This window comes from Alligator mississippiensis, chromosome 11 (assembly GCF_030867095.1).
Source record: "Alligator mississippiensis isolate rAllMis1 chromosome 11, rAllMis1, whole genome shotgun sequence".
Lineage (NCBI taxonomy): Eukaryota > Metazoa > Chordata > Crocodylia > Alligatoridae > Alligator > Alligator mississippiensis.
In genome coordinates, this window is record NC_081834.1 from 22326503 (window position 1) to 22343345 (window position 16843).

At 42.7% G+C, this 16843-nt stretch overlaps 1 protein-coding gene and 1 long non-coding RNA gene across 4 annotated transcripts in view; one reads left to right on the forward strand and one right to left on the reverse strand.

Moving 5' to 3' along the window:
• Positions 1-16843, reverse strand: part of LOC109280708 (uncharacterized) — a 54229-nt gene that overhangs the window by 17057 nt on the left and 20329 nt on the right. For both annotated transcript variants that reach the window (XR_009455587.1, XR_002087127.2), the window contains exon 2: positions 426-507. This is a non-coding gene — a long non-coding RNA (uncharacterized LOC109280708). The remainder of the gene's footprint in view (positions 1-425; positions 508-16843) is intronic.
• TNFAIP8L3 (TNF alpha induced protein 8 like 3) overlaps positions 1-16843 on the forward strand; it is a 70088-nt gene that overhangs the window by 12634 nt on the left and 40611 nt on the right. The window lies entirely within an intron of this gene.

The following is a 16843-nucleotide window of genomic DNA, read 5'->3' on the forward strand; positions in this document are numbered from 1 at the left end:
GATAAAGAGGTTGAGTATCACTGCTCTAAGCACATCACTCCCTTTCATTTTGAAATCCCCCAGTGACAAGCCATGTTTTACCAAATAAAAATTGAAGTTCTTCATCTTGTTCCTGAGGCCTTGTATAATCTCCCTCCCATTACAGTCATGTGTGTCATTTCCTCATACAACGTTAATTCTTACATTTTTCCCCACACACCTCTTTCCTGATTCTTATATTCTGTCCACCCATTCTTGGCATTATGCTTTCTGCCACTGCAGCATACAGGCTGGATCTGTCTGTTTATATTTCATGCCAAGGAAAATTAATGAAGAAATCATCACTTTGCCTGTATAAGCAGAGATAAAAACCATATTTACCTCACAGGAAGAAACAATCTCACTCGTATATCAATGCGCAAGTTATTTGCAAATCAAATGGTTACCTGAATCATCAGCTGATGATGGAAAGAGGAGATTAAACGTAACTTCCAAATGCTGGACTTGGAGGCAGGCAGGTGTGGAAATCTGCCAGAGAATAAGAGAACAATAATTTTGACATCAGTAAAAAATTGTTTCTTCTGAATAAAGACGTGTTAGGGAAAAAGATATAAACTTCACCCTAATACAGGTTCTTATCACTGGAACTTGATCAGCACTTCAGGTGAGGGAGAGATGCGGTTGTGTGGGGACACAGCTGAATGAAGCTGTCACTCAGCCAAGTCAGAGAAATGAAGCTGCTTTAGGGAACGCAAGTATGGCAAGGGTTGCCAGCCTCCCTAGCTTTTGGCAGAGGGCTCACAGTTAAGATTCCACTAGACAGGTAAGTTTTTATTTACCAACATTATTTTTACTAAATCTTTGTTTTAAGAAAGTTACTATAGTATGGGTGTTTTGTTTTGTTTTTTACATGGACCGCCCCCAAAGACAGAAAAGTTGTTCTACCTCTCAGAAGAAGTAATTAAAGCAAAAGATGTGCCTAGAGCCTAAACCCTTGATTCAGTTGTGGCAAAAAAAGATTATATGCAGACACATATTACAATAAACAGGCACACCTGAAAGGAGGAGACACACAAGGAAGAGGAGAATCAGACTGGGGGACACATGGGCAACAGTCACGCTGCCATCTATGCCCTGTTCTCATCTACCTCTAGCACCCAGATGGTATACATTTGGAGCAAGGAAACAAGTTTTCTATATGCAGTGGATTTTGCAAAGTCCTATGCCCGTTTACAACATTAGACACTAAATACATAGTTGTTGCCTTTTTATCTGGAGCAGAGTTTATGTACTTCTCACAATTCACCTATGCACAACTTGGCTTAGTCCAGCCATAGAGGGAAGAAAGTAACATGCAACAGGTGGTCTTTTCTATTAATACCATCATTCCACATACTTATTTTAGCAGAAGCAGATGGAGTTAGATTTTATTTAAATTACCAGTCAGCTGCGTGGAGGTGGGAACATGCAACAAAAACACCTCTGTCCGTAGGCTGAAGTACAGAACATGACTAGACATACCAAATAACCAGAATAAGTAATCCCAACTACAAAATATTTGATTTAGACCCAAAATGTTCTTCTCCCTGAGGCAGCATTTCTATAAATATGGGTTAAAATTTTCCAATCACCCCTTTTAAAGGAAATTCATGTAAAGTATGTGCCATTATGTTAAACTAGTAATTGTGGTATAGCTTATTCTTCATACTTCTGAAAAGTGAGGGAAGAGATAGTTATGCTTCTTCCTGGCAAATTAGAGGACAGTTTATGGCTGTGCTTATTGACTGCATCCAAAGCAATAATACAAATTCTTTTTTCTTGTAAACCACATGGTTATTAAGAGATTAACAAATAGCTTGACAACAAAATCCTTTAACAAGCACATTAGTAGTTAACTTCTATGCATCTTCATTAGTGGCACACAGAAGTACCACTAGAAGGAAAGATTTATCCAAGGTTTCATCATAATCTCCTGACCTGATTGCCTTCTGTGGTGAGATAACTGGCTCTGTGGATTTTGGGAAAAATAGTGGATGTAATATGCCTTGACTTTAGCAAGGCTTTTGTTACTGTCTCCCACAGCATCCTTACAAGCAAGCTGAGGAAATGTGGGTTGAATAAGTGGACTGTAAGGTGGATTGTTGGGTTCAATGGGTAATAATCAATAGCTCAATGTCTAGTTGGCAGCTGGTATCAAGTGGAGTGCCCCAGGTTGCCAGCAGATCAAGGGAAGGGATTATTCCACTCTGTTCTGTGCTGGTGAAGCCACATCTGTAGTACTGTGTCTAGCTTTGCACCCCCCCCCCCCCAACTATAAAAAGGATGTGGACAAGTTGGAAAGAGTTCAGTGGATGGCAGCGAAAATGGTTCAGGGGTTGGGACACATGACTTCTAAGGACAGGTTGAGGAAACTGGGCTTATTTAGTCTGCAGAAGAGAAGACAGACGGGATATGACAGCAGCCTTTAACTACCTGAAGGGTCATTTCAAGGAGGATGGAGCTGGACTGTTCTCACTGGTGGCAGATGAGAAAACAAGGAGCAATGGTCTCAAGTTACAGCAAGGGAAGTTTAGGTTGGATATTAGGAAAAACTCTCTCTCAGAGGGTGGTGAAGCACTAGAACAGGTTACCTAGCGAGGTGGTGGAATCTCCATCCTTGGAGGTTTTTAAGGCCCATTTCAACAAAGCTTTGGCTGGGATGATCTAGTTGGGGATGGTCCTGCTTTGTGCAGGGGTTTGGACTAGATGACCTCCTGAAGTCCCTTCCAACCCAGTAATTTTTCTATGATTCTATGACCCTTCCACCCCCCTTTTTAAACAGTTTTATAATTCAGTGTTTGAATCCAGATTTGCCTGAAGTTTGGCATTCAAGATTTTGCAAAGTATACGATTGATTGAAACTGGACTGAGCCACTCTGTTTAATCATATTTTGTTAAATAAGTGCTTTAAATAATAATATTTTAGAAGCTTTGCTTGTAAAGCTGATTGTTGGAGGCTTCTGGTTTCTAAGGAAGAGAAAGCCTTTTGGTATCAAAGCTGTAAGAGGAAGACATCACCAAAAGCAGTGTTTCTGAATAAAAAGACTACATACAACCATATAACTATTCACACAGCGAGACAATAGTTTCACAGGTTAGGAATTATCATATTGCTTGGTTCCTTTGTTTAACTCCATCAACATTCACATCTCGTTACCTTTAATGGGAAGTATATGCAAAACAAAAGGAGCTCAGACATTTTACACATTTTAACCAAATCTGAAAGTCTAAAACTAAAAATAGCAGAGGCAGATTCTGTCCTGTCTCTCCTGAGGAACAGAACAGAAAGCACAGCCCTGGGGCAGCAGAGAAGAAAGGTAGTAAGTCATTTTTGCATCATCCATCTGAATTCTGGACTGCTGTCCAGGCAAAACCAGCCCCAAGATCAGTGTGGGAAGCCCCTGCCCTCACCCCGCCTGTAATTGAAAAAAATCACAGCCAAGAAAATCTGTGGTATGGAGCTGGCAACCAGGGGGCAGCATAAGGTAACATACATCAGCCACATACTGCTCCTTGGCTAGAGGAATTCCCTCTTTCCTAACCCACCCTTACTCCTTTGCAGTCCTGAAACACTATATGTGCAAACCAGACTAGGCCGTGTTGATTTTATTAAAGCTTTTCAAAATCTCTGCAGGATAGTTTATGTGAAATTCACTTAAAAATGTGTGCACAAACCTACTGGGTGATGTGGAGGAAAGTGGGAAACAAAGCTCTTTTTAATACAGTTTTAAAATATAAAATCCAGAGAATGCGATTTAAAACAGAAAACCAAACGAAAACCCAGCATTTTCTTTTTTTTTTTTTTTTTTTTTTTTTTTTAACTCAGAAGCTGAGAACACACGCTGAAGAGTCAGTAGTTCTGGAGCCAAGACTGAAAGCTATTTCCTCTGCCTCCTTCAGTCTGTCAGAAAGAGATTCCTTTTTACGCATTATATGGGGGATGATCCTGAAAGACATAACAAGGAATAGGCTGCCCATTGATAAGTAATAGGAGCCAGCCAGAGCGTTAGCATATATAGACCTGGAGGAAAGAAGACAGGCTGCAGAAAAGAGTTTGGGGGGGGAGCACCAGGAAGTTAAGCTGGGCACAGACTTGCAGAAAGCGCCCTGGAAATCCAGCATCTCCAAAACAAAGAGTCCTTTTAGTTTTATGAGCCTGGAGTCCTTTTGTGTTATTATCCAACATATGGCACATGAAAACAGGCATCCAACTGCCCAGTGGAGATTTAAACATCTCCCCTTAAATTTTAATATAATGATGCATGAGGCAAGAATTTCTTGGGGGAATATCTTTTATTGGACCAACTGCACAGTTGGAAGAGTTAGAACAGTGGTCACCAACCAGTGGATCTCGATCCACCGGTAGATCTCAGGGCCTCTGAGTCAATCCGAGGCTGAGGTTGGGGGCTGAGTGCCCACGTGTGCACCCCAGCCCAGCAGGTTAGTCCATGGTGGAGGGAAGGGGAGGGGGTCTAGATCGAGGCCCCCACAGTGACAGCACTGCAGAGGCAGGAGTAGGGGTAAGTTGAGTGGGGCCCCAGCTGGGTGGGACTTGCTTGCTGGCAAGGCACGCCCCCAAATTTTCTCTCCCTCTGCCTCGATCTGCCCCCCTCCCCACAGTCTTACCTGCTGGGTGCGGGGGCTGGCAGTGGTGGCGGACAGTAGAGCTTGGGTTGCTTTTAAATGCCAAAGGTGATCTCCTACTTAGAAAAGTTGGAGACCACCAAGTTAGAATTTCTTGAAAGCTTGTCTTCAAGTCAGACTACCCCCACCACCACCCCTGTTGTTTCTGTAGTAAATACCACTGAGCTTTCAATGGGGTTGATCCTTGTTCCTCATACTAGTTTGTCCAACCCACATCTTCCGAAGTGTCAAGAGTAACTGAGATCGAAGTACCTTGTTAAACCAACTTCTACCTCTTCAAATTCAGGAAGTTGTGAAGTGGTTAAGGTGCTTAAGAGGGGACACGATAGCAGTCTAAAGATACTTGAAGGGCTGCCATAAAGAAGGAAAGCACCATTTCTGTCTTGCTGCAGAGAGGAGGACTTGAACCAATGGCTTCAAGTTGTAACAAAGTAAGTTTTGACTGGCTATCAGGAAAAACAAACTTCTTCACTGTTAGCATAGTGACTAGGTGACCTCTGAAGGTCCCTTTCATCACTACTTCTCTATGATTCTGTGACCCTGTGGGTATAAATCGACATCACCAAATGAAGCCAATGTGAGGACACGGTCAGAAAGGCTAACCACACCTTGTCATGCATCCACAGATGCATCACAAGCAGGTCCAAGGAGGTGATCCTCCCCCTTTATGCGACTCTGGTCAGGCCACAGTTGCAGTACTGCATCCAGTTCTGGGCATCGCACTTCTGGACCCTCTCAATGCTAGCCACATCCCTCCTGAGGAGGGCCACTCACATGGTCAGGGAGCAGCAGGGCAGGCCATATAAGGAGAGGCTATGGGACCTGAACCTGTTCAGTCTCTACAAGAGAAGGCTGAGAAGGGATCTGGTAGCCATCTATAAGCTAGCCAAGGGGGACCAGCAGGCAGTGGGAGAGTCCCTGTTCCCCCGAGCACTAGCGGGAGTAACAAGGGATAACGGCTGTAAGTTGACAGAGAGTAGATTCAGGCTAGATATCAAGATGCACTACTTCACAGTCAGGGTGGCTAGGATCTAGAACCAACTTCCAAGGGAAGTGGTGCTGGCTTCTACCCTGGGGGGTCTTCAAAAGGAGGCTAGATAATCACCTAGCTGTTGTTTGACCCCAGCACTCTTTTCTGCCCTGGCAGGGGTCAGACTTGATGATCTGCTCAGGTCCCTTCTGACCATACTAACTATGAAGCAGTTGGCAGTACCGGGATGTGTCTGATCTGTTTCATTAGGTGAAAATGTGCCTTGCCTGTTGTCCCACCTGTTGATCATGTGGGACAACAGGCAATGTGATCCCTGCTTACAGAGACATACCTGCTGGAATCTTTAGGAGCAAGTCTCTAAGCAGGAAAAACCAGGGCTCCCTAGTTACAGAAATGCACCCTGAGAGATTTCTAGGGGTGCATTTCTGTAAACTGGGAAAGTCAGACAGGCAGTCCTGGGGCTCAAAGGACCCAATCCTGCGTGGGAGTTCCTAGGGCATGCAAGATCAGTCCCCTTAACCCCTGGGAGTGCCTGCCCAGGGCAGTTGGAGAGTGTAGGCAGGTCCAGGCTGCCCATGCTCTCCCACCATAATGCAAACAGACATCTTCTGTGAAGAAGTGGCACAAATTACTACTTTGGGTTGCAGCTGCAAACAAAGACATTTGTGACATGACAAAGAACATGGACATCCACTTGTTTTTGCTCTGTGCCACCATAAAAAAAAAAACGTTGTGGCAGCATAAAGGTGAAGTCTGTTTCCAGCCTGTGAGGTTAAAATTGACAGCACTTGGAATTTAGAAGTGAAAGAGAGAATACATATTAGCCTGGTCTAGAGCACATTGCACGTGCACCAATTTAATTTAAGAAATAGTGCAGGAGGCAGCATGATCTACTGGACAAAGCACCAGACAGAGTTGGGACAGCAGGATTCTAATTACAGCCTAAAGCAACTATTTTGGCACATTGCTTCCCCTCCCACCTTTTGTCTGCTTAGTCTATTTTAGAGACTAAGCTCTTTGGGACAGAAGCAATTTCTCATTCAGTGTCTGTGTACTGCACAGCATTCAGGCCCCCAACCTTCATTATTTTACACACAATAAATAAACAGGTAATAACAGTGTAACATAGTGACTGTCATTCCAGTTCATTTTATTGATGCAGATATTATTATAGGTCAACTGTGACAACTTCACAGGAGTTTACAACTTGAGACTGTAAGAGAAGCAGCACGTCCACATTTGCTCTTAAATACCAAGGAACTTTGTTCTGGGCAAGGTACCTACTGTACTAGAAACTTCTCAGAGAAGATCGCTGTATGAAAACCAGTTTCTCAACCACACTTGACAAACTGTCATTTTAACATAAACGATTAGATAATTCTTTGACAAGCATTGCCACTACAAATTATGCAACAGTATGGGAACACTGCATACAAGAGAGGAAATTCTTGTTCTCCCTTTTAAACAACAGATTTCAAGAAAAATCAGTAACATGTTTCTGTTCTTCCATTTGCTTCCGATTCAGCCCATGTAGGCTCTTTGGCAGTGAAAGCATGTTTGGAATAAAAATAGAATCCACAAACTGAAACTATAGGGGTTTTTTAATACATGGTTCTTTTATTGAACTGAAGAAAGATTCCCTTTCACTGAAAGGGAAGTCACCAAAGGAAAAAAAAAAGTTTGCCAGACTTAGCATGCTTATGACAGTTGATGTGTCTTTAACATACTGGTGTATCAAGACTTATGCAAATTAAGAATGGGCTGAGACTGTAAAGATCAGATATGAATTAAAAACTGTAAAGGTCAGCAGTAACTGGATACATCATTTAGGTTTGGGTCATTTCTGCTGGAAATGCAATGCATGTAGCCCTGCTCAAGAACTCAGAATCTCTAAACACACAGCGAGTTGTCAGCAGCATTAACAGTCACTCCCCACAGCACTAGGATTTCTCTCTTTGGAGCCTTATTTTTAGTTTTTCCAAACAAAACTGTCATGTATATTATACATGAAACCTCATTCTGATCCATGATCTCCTGTAGGAGCTAACTACTTCCTGCAGAACTTGCTCCCTAGGCCCTCAACTAGGCAGCCATGGAGATCTTTCCCTATGAGCTGGGTCCTAACAAACTGCAAGCATCATAAGTGTTGGTGACAAGAAGTTGGCGGTTCCTCATAGACACCAAAGTTTATTTTTGAAGTCTTTAAAAACTTTCCTGCATTTAATTAAAAAGGTGGTTTCTGCCAAGCTCTTAGGGCATAGCTTGTTGCTTTAGCTATCAAGTATTAGGTTTACAGGCAGTATCTGAAATATCTGAAACTAGCCAGGATCTCCATCCCAATTATGAAATTATTTCAAAGAATAGTACAGTATATTGATCAGGTTGTGTCATGTTTTGGGCAGCTTAAGTTCTCAGTGTCAGAAACAATTAGGGAGCATTGCACTCAGCAAGGACTCTCAAATTCTCCATCTTATTTTCATTGTCTAAGCAAAACAGCTAAGACTGGTCTTCCTAGTTATATTCTGCTCTCTTGGATGGAACCTTTAGCATTTTGGTGAAGTCTCTGGGTCACAGACTATGTTTTTGCAGTATGAAGTATCATTAGCTCAGCCCATTCTTAATACTCCTAGGCATTACCACAAAAATAAATAATCCATAGTTCTCTTTTTCAGGCATAGACCCCATGGCATTGTATAATTCCTCTTCCCTCTGCCTCCCCACAGAAGGTTTTTAGATGTTGGTGAACATTTACACAAGATTATTGTTTAAACATGATAAGCGACCCACATTGGATTCTTCTAGTTCTTGCTTTAATTTTCATCTTAATTTGGGTTGAAATTCCAAAAGCTTTAAAGCTAGCAAGTGTTTTCTGTTCTGGTCCTCTGTACAGGAGATGAACTGGGGTAGCTAACAACAAATAGAGTTAAAATGCCCTTGAGGAGTGCCTGTTACTTCACAAGGATTAAATGCTTTAAATAGTGGAAAAGGTCGGTCTTCAACAAAACCTTTAATCATCTCAAATATACATTAACACCAACGTTCTCCTATAAGGGCAAATTTTATAAGAGCCTCCCTTTTGCACCCTCTCCTTGCAGAACTGTAACTGTTCTTGCCTCTGTAATTGAACTATGAATGCAAGTTCTGTTATTTGTCCCAGAGACGTTTTGTGAGTGTAAATTACATCCCAACAGAAGGAACAGTGGATCTCAGCCTTATTAAAAAAAATACCCAGAGAGATAAATCTAAGATGGATTACAGAGTACTTTCTAGCTTCTAGTGGGAACAAGTGAATTAAAGGAATAAGCAAGAAGATTTACTGAGTAATAGATACACTACTCGGCAGACCTGAAAATGTCATTTTATACTTTAAACATGTTTTGTTGATTTTCATCTTGCTGTAACAATGCCTTATATGGCAGGAGTAAATCTTATAAGAGTAGAAATGTTCCTAACATGACCTAAGATAGACTAAACAGATAGTCTGTCCTGGGAGTCTTCACTTGCTCCCCCACCCCCGTAACAAAGAATGTTAGACACTATGAACATTATTCTCTCCACATAGGATTAGGACTTTACCCTGAAGTTGTCTGAGAAGGTAGAAATTCTTGAGACTAAGAAAGGGAAGACACTTCCAGTGGGACTGGTGAATAGAAGAGACCCTCAAGGACCATCAGGAGATGACTGCTGTACATCTCCAACAGCCCCAGAGAGGGAAATTCTTGAACACATCCTGTTCCTCCTCTCCACCCCAACCAAACCCATAGAAGTGCTATGGTAAGGCCACTTCAGAGATTCCCCCTTTGATTGGTCTTGCTATCTCCCTCCGAGATGGGCATCCTCCATATGGCTTTGCTGCTGCATTTCAAAGTTTGGCTCAGGTGAGCAGGAGCAGGTGGGTGGGACATACCCAAAATCATCCTTCCTTGATGTGGAGGCATGCATTTAGTTACATAAAGAAAGGAAGCCATGAGCTGGTAACTACAAATACCAGGGTGCAAGTGTTTAACACCAAGGCCCATTGAATACTCAAATCTGACAAGTGGGATTTATCCCATTCAAGTCACATGGGGGAAAAAGGAGGAGGATGGAATTGCCACATGAAATTTATAAGCACCTCAAGAGAATAACTGCCATTTGTGCCTTGCAGAAAGTCTAGTATGGAGTGAAAGGGTGACAGGTTATTTAACATTTGCCTGAGTGGCTACTTGGGGAGCAGCTAATCTTTACTTCCTGTCCTCAGGGCGAGAAAGAGGAGATGGGATAGGGCTGCTACGATTGAAATATTGGCTAAAACCAAAGGATAAGTGTTTCAGCTGCACCTTCCGTGTACCTGCAAATCAGTCTCTCTGGGAGAAGAGGTTGGTAATTTCACACACAAAGGTTTGCTTAATGAGGGTTTCCAAATACATTTTATTACAGTCATGTAACTTTATCCCATTGAAGTCCTTAACCAGCCAAAGCTTCCACTGAAACTAGGTCAAGCCCACAGTTTGGAGCAAACTATTAGAAAAAGTGAGAGATTCATGCAGAAATAAACTGGTACATAAAGTGACTGGATCTGGTGTCTACGTATCGGTTTGCCAGGAATTGTCTGTGCCCTGGTGATATTTACTTCTAGTTGTTAGAATATTCATAAAACTTCTTAAGGAAAAAAAGAAAACACAAACACACTGAAAAAAAATCCCTGAACATCTCATCATCAAGCATGCAGATCTTGAAGTACATTTCAAGGAAATACTCAGGTTTACACTACAAAAGATATTTATTTCAATTAACTTCATTTTAGCCTGGAGCATGTCTTTGTACTGGTTAATCTGACTCATTTCCTCTAGGTTCCTTGGTACTGGACAGTGTTTTTTGGTAAAAGCAAGGTTACCTCATGACTCCAACTTTAAAATTCACGGGGAGTTTGGCAGCAAAAGAAATAGAATGAAGTAATGTGTTTTAAAGCCTCTAACCAAAATATCCCCTGAGCCCCTCAATCAAATGTGGAGGACAAGAGCTATAACCATAAAGACTTCTGTATTTGGATTTTGTAAATGCTGATTTCTCATCACATCTTGGAGAAGCAAGTGTGAATGCTTAGAGAGACTATTCAGGAGAACTTCTGGGAGCATTATCAGAAAGTGGTAGGGGTCCATGTGGACAGAAGAAACAGCCAGCTTTCCAATCACGCCAAACACTAGAGTCTCTGCAGCTTCCACACTTGTGAGTGGAAAAGCAAGCTAAACGAACTAGCCAAGCTAGCTTAGTTTATTTTTAACTGCAAGTGTGCAAAAGGAACTATCCCACATCCTGTCCTTTTGGGACCACTTTGACAGAATTCAGAAATAAAAGATTCCTTGGGTTTTTAAGATTCCTGTTTGTCCAAGACTTAAATAAAAGAAATATAGTTCAATTATGCAATAGCATAATTTCCCAGCTGTAAAGAGGCTGGAGAAGAAGACCAGTCACTTTAATATTTTACTCATATTTTAGAATCAGAGTTTACACATCGGATATATTTAAGGACTTCCTTGCCTCTCTCATTAAGAGCTGTTTAGGCAGTGTGGAGTCCTGTAAAGCATAGCCGAGCTTTCCTTGAAACCTGAAGAAATAAATATAAAAAAACTTTCAACCTAAGTCAAGGCTGAAGAAAGAAAGAAATGGGATCCCTCAGAAACATACAAATGCACACAGGAAAGACTCAGTGATCAGGCTGCCAAATTCAACTTAAAGAAAGATCGAGAGGAAGAAAAGAAAAGTAGTCATCTTTGCTCCCAAACCTTTCACCTTCCTCTCCCTATTCCATCACCCTACATATCTCCACCTTCCCCTTCAAGCCCATGGCCTTTCTGCCTTCCATGTCTAGTCTCCAGGGCTAGGGACAGACATTCAAAAAGCCTGAGCCTGAATTGATTCAGTCTTAGACTAACCTGCAAACCTGGCTAGGTTGAACTGGTTTCCAACTGAACAGACATTCATTCTCTCTAGACTGAGGAAATGCAGGCACATGCTTACAGTGGCTCAGGCTAGAGTCGGGGGCGGGGGAGAAGGGGCACTAAAGCAGCCCTCCCTCCCCTTCCACAGTGCTGAGCTGAGGGGGGCATGGCCAGGCCCCAGCAGGATGCTTTGATTAGGGAGAGGTCATGCCCCCCAAGCAGCCCTGCAGGGAATTGATAAGAGTGTTTATCACCCCTAACTCAGTGTTTATCATGCCATTAAGAAAACAAAGGGGCATTACCAGCTACCTGTTGATTCTTTTTGCCTTTGTGCTGCCACAGCAGGGACCATAGCCAGCATGTGGTCTACTAACTAATGCTGAGGTGTCGGTAAGGCAGAAGGGAGGTGGGGGAGCAGGCAAACGCCTGCAGTCTCTACCAAAGCTCTGGCCAGGAAGCAGAGAAGAGGGACCAGCTCTGCTGTGGAGCAGAGAGCCCTGCCCAGCCCAGAGAGCATGCCGGGATGCTGGGGGCATCTGGTTCATCTTAAACAACAAGGGGGCTGGGACAGACATTGCATAAACCAGTTTGACCCAAATCAGTTAAATCTGACATTCAACCAGGTTTCTCTCAAACTGGTTTCAGCCATTTTTAAACTGGTTTATGTGTACTAAACATCTGTTCTGTTACAGGTGTAAACCAGTTTCTGATCACTTAAACCGGTTTATGTGTGATGTCTGTGAAGGCAGCTGCTGAGCCCTGTCAATTTAATACACCTGACATCTGCATTTCCGCTTAAAAATTTGCACTGGCTCTCCTGCCATCTAGTTTTCAGGTTCCAAAAGGATTCTCCCATTCTTTTCCAACCAAAGAATTGGAAAAAGAGACTGTTTTTCACTCTCCCTATAATAAAGAATAAAATGCAGACTCCATGACAGAGTAATAGGCCACGTATGAATGGTGGTTGTATAGCAAAGTGATTTTGAAGTTTCAGCAAACTTAAGAGGAAAAAACCAAAACACTCTTTTGGAAAGCCAGCAACATGGGTATTACCACTTCTCTAGTATATTAACTAAAATACTTTAATTAAAGTAAAGTAAATATCCTCAGATTATGATCGTATATTTTGAGTGCCCAGAAGTACAATAAAACTATTTAGCCTTATAGAAAAAGTAATGGTAGTCTATTTAATAGGCCACTGGAACTTTTAAAGGCCACAACATTTGAAAGAAGTTTTTTTGTATTGTCCCGTAAACTATTTCAGTAGTTAACTACATGTTACACTAAAACAAATACGCCTAACCTTGCATCCTTATTCAGGCAAACCTCACATCAAAGAAAAGGCCTCAAGGAGGAGGTGTCATATGCACCAGTCTTCATGCCAGCATGGTGGTATTTTTCCCCACTAAGTTTGGGGAGGATATTTTTTAAAGGCACAAATAGCAGTTAATTTTTACTGAATTGGTTAGGCACTGTAGCCCTAGCTGTGGCTGTGAAAATCTTCCCATTCTAACTTCATTGTTTAAGATGTAGCTTTAAGATTGTTTAAGATGTAGCTTTGAAGCAGCAAGCAGAAAGAAATAACTAGCTGGCAAGCAAGCCTAGAAGTGGGATGCTTCTCAGTGTCTGGAAATCATGTTATTTGGGTCTCTCTTTCACAGATTCCAACTGACCTCTCCTGGTTGCTAAGATACCACCGTATTGCAGTACAGTAATCATTTCTAGTCTCTTCTAAAATAGTTAATTAGTTCATGTCAAGTTCATTTTGCAATAAATAAGAGAACATATAGAAGTAATTCAGGATTAATGGTCTTGTATTGAATATTTTAAATAGAATGATGTGTGCTAAATCTGCATAGACTGAGAGAATAGAGGGTTTTTTGAAAACTAGTTCTTTGGTTTTCACATACTGTGATTCCAAGATTAGATCTGCAATAGAGTAATGGAATGCCAACTAGCTCTGCCCCAAACAATGATACCCAATCTTTTGCAAACAGCAATAACAATTCTCACATGCAGTTTATATTGCTGAGAAAGGTCTGGGTGTACATATTAGGGGAAAAAAATGGCTGCTTTCTGACACCCTTTCCCCGTGTCCTTTAGCACATTAGTTTCAGTCCACTGAAAGAATGGTCTGTCCGAGTAGACAGACTACAATCTAGGATCATGTCTATAGGAAGGGAAGGGGGCCAAAAAACCAAAAACCCACAAACAACCCCCCTGCCCCAAAAAAAACAACCCAAACAAACCAACAGCCCCACACAGAGCAGGGAAGAGGGTTACAATAAAGAGAACAGAAGGAAAAAGGAAAAAGAAGAGAGGTAAAGGCTGCTACTCTGACTTCTTTAGAGAAGGAAAAAAAAAAAAAAAAGATTTTTTTCCTCCAAAGAGAAAAGAGCCCAAAAAATCCACTAAGTGGTATGTGAATACAAAGGCTTAGGGTATATCCGCATATATCAGTTGCTTGTTATCCCTTTACTCATCCTTTATTTACCTTAACAAGTTTAAACATTATGCCCTTTTACAGAAATAACCCCGGTCTTGTCATTTGCTGGGCAGATCTCTAATTAGTGTCTCTGCGGTACATAGCTTAGAGCAAAAGGCTCCATGTAATTTGATTTCCAAACATGCATGAAAAAAATAATATTGCATTAAAGAACAAATGAACCAGCCCCAACAGCCTGCTATTTGAAGCTCATAACTGGTCTGTCAATACCTCTCTAACAAGTTCTTGGGAGGAATAATACTGCTAAATATTAATGACACTTAATATCTTAGAAGCCAATTCAGTTAAAGCCTTTGAAAATACAACTAATTTGCTATGGGAGGGGAGTACATAAATAAACTTATCAATATTAACAGGTAGCTACTATTAAATGTAGGTGACTACTTATTTTAAGTAAAACTGACAGTCAAAACAGTCACACATTTAGAATACGCTCAAGTTAAGCTGTGTGCTCATTGACCAAGGCCTCAGATTCAGTCCCCCTCTCCCTCCCTTTGGTATGATATTCCTAAAGCTTTCTATACTGTGTGGGCTGAATCCTGCAAAGTGAAAAATATCTGCAGTTCTCATTACAGGAGCAGCTGGAAGCTCCACCTGAGTTCAGAGTCCCATTATACTAGATGCTGGACAAATATAGCAAGAGTCTTTATCCCAAAAAGCTTACTATCTAGCCAGACAAGATATTGCTATTTTTTTCCTTTTTCAACAGATGGCAAAATGAGGCACCAAGACATTAAACAATTAATCTAACATTACATAGAAGATCTTTGGCAGAAGCAGGAACTAAATCCAAATCTCCCTTTAAGCGCTCTACCTTGTATCTTATCTAATTTGCTTCCATGTTGGACATCAGTTGACATGGCACCAGGGTTCTTCTTGGCCAAAATTCCAGTAAGAAAATTATGCTGTCCATAAATTATGAAGCAAAAATCAGCTCCATGAAAGCAAAGAGCTGACTCTTCATGGTTGAAAAACAAGGTAGATGCACTGTTGAGGCAGACAGAGTGCACCTGGTGTCCGAGCAGAAGCACAGTACCCCAAAGATAGCTCTTCTCAGGGCTTTGTGGTTCCTTCCCTACCCCCATGCTGGTGCTGCTGGTTCTGCCTCCCATCTTCCTATAACACTACTGAGCGGCACATAGCCAGCACTGCTTTGAAGGTCCATTCTGGGTTGGGGGAGGGGGGTGCTGGTGAAAGTAAAGCTGTGGGATTGAATTAGGGAACAGCATGGTGTGTGGTGCTGTTGGGAGTACCAAAGTGTGGAAGTGAGTAGGGTGTAAAACCATTGCTGCAGTCAAATTGGATTACTAATCCAAGAAAATGGTTTTATTGATAATTTCCAAACATTTTCACTATGGTTTGAACCTGGCCATTGTCCAGGATCTAGCAGAAGAGTTATATTTAGGGGTGCACCAATAAAGATTTTCTTTACCGACACTGCTAGCTGATTATTCATCAGGCATGTTGGCCAAAACCGATCTGATAACCAATTTACAGGAGCACAGCCAGGCAGTGTGGAGAGCAGCTCCCTGCAGGTAAGTCTGTGGAGGGGAAGGGAAGAGATTGGGGGGGGGGGGGCAGATCTAGGCCCCCCGACAGTGAGGGAGAGGGTGGGGCTAGGGGCGCTGCCCAGCTGAGGCAGCAAATGGCACCCCAGGGCCAGGACAGGGAGTGGGATAGAGCTGCAGGTGGCTCATCCAGTGGTTCAGTGTTCTAGTGCTTAAAAATGGCGGCAGGGGTTAAAAATGGCAGCTCAAATGAGCTTTAGTTCAAGTGCTACCGCCATCATTTTTAAGCGCAGGGATGCTTTTAGGGCAAGGGTGGAGTCAGGCTGCCTGCTGTGGGCTTGGGGCTATCCGCCCTGCTGCCTTTGCCCCAGGAGCAGCATGCTGGCTGCACATCCCCTGCCTGCCTGACAGCAGGAGGGACAACTCACCACTGCCAGCCAGGCAGTAGCCATGCAACCAGCATTTGGCTCCTGGGTCATAGGCAGCAGGGCAGAGAGCCCTGAGCCCACAGTGGGCAGCCCACCTCCCCCCGCCCCCCCCATGCACAAATCCAGGGGACATGCTCCCCCCATGCCTCCCCCAGGGGTGGCACAGTGGCAGGGAGCCACCTCTCATCCTCAGCCCCTCCTGGACGAGCTGCCCGTGCTCTGTCCCACTCTCTGCCCCAGCCCCATGGTCCCATTCACCACCCTAGCTAGGCAGCACCCCTGGCCCTAGCTCTACTCCCTCAAAGTGGGGACCTCTATCTACCTGCACGCCCATTGCCCCTTCTCCTCCACAGACTTACCTACAGGGTGCTACCCTCCATGCTGCCTGACTGCATTCCTGGCCACATACATGCTGCAGCTGTGCACACGCACATGGCATCTGGGAGCCCTGGGCAGAAGGCACATTGTATGCATCAGTGACATTATCAACTACACCAGCCAAAAAACAGCCGATAATGTTAATTTTCCTTATACTGGTGCTGATCTGATATGGCACCAATATCTTGGTGCACCACTAGTTACATTTTCATTATGTAGAACATAGGTCAGTAAAAAAAAAAGTTTGGCTGTCATTTAAAAACTTTTGGTAGTCAGTAAAAACTTTGTTTTTCTTTAACAATAACCTGCAAACACATAAAACACTTGTATTGGCAACTGACCCTATCCCTATGATTTCTCTTTTTTTTTTCCCCCCAGAAAATAAAATATTCATTTGATTCTGCCTGCCCATTCCTAATCTTTGTCTTCATAAAAAATCTGTAGTCTTA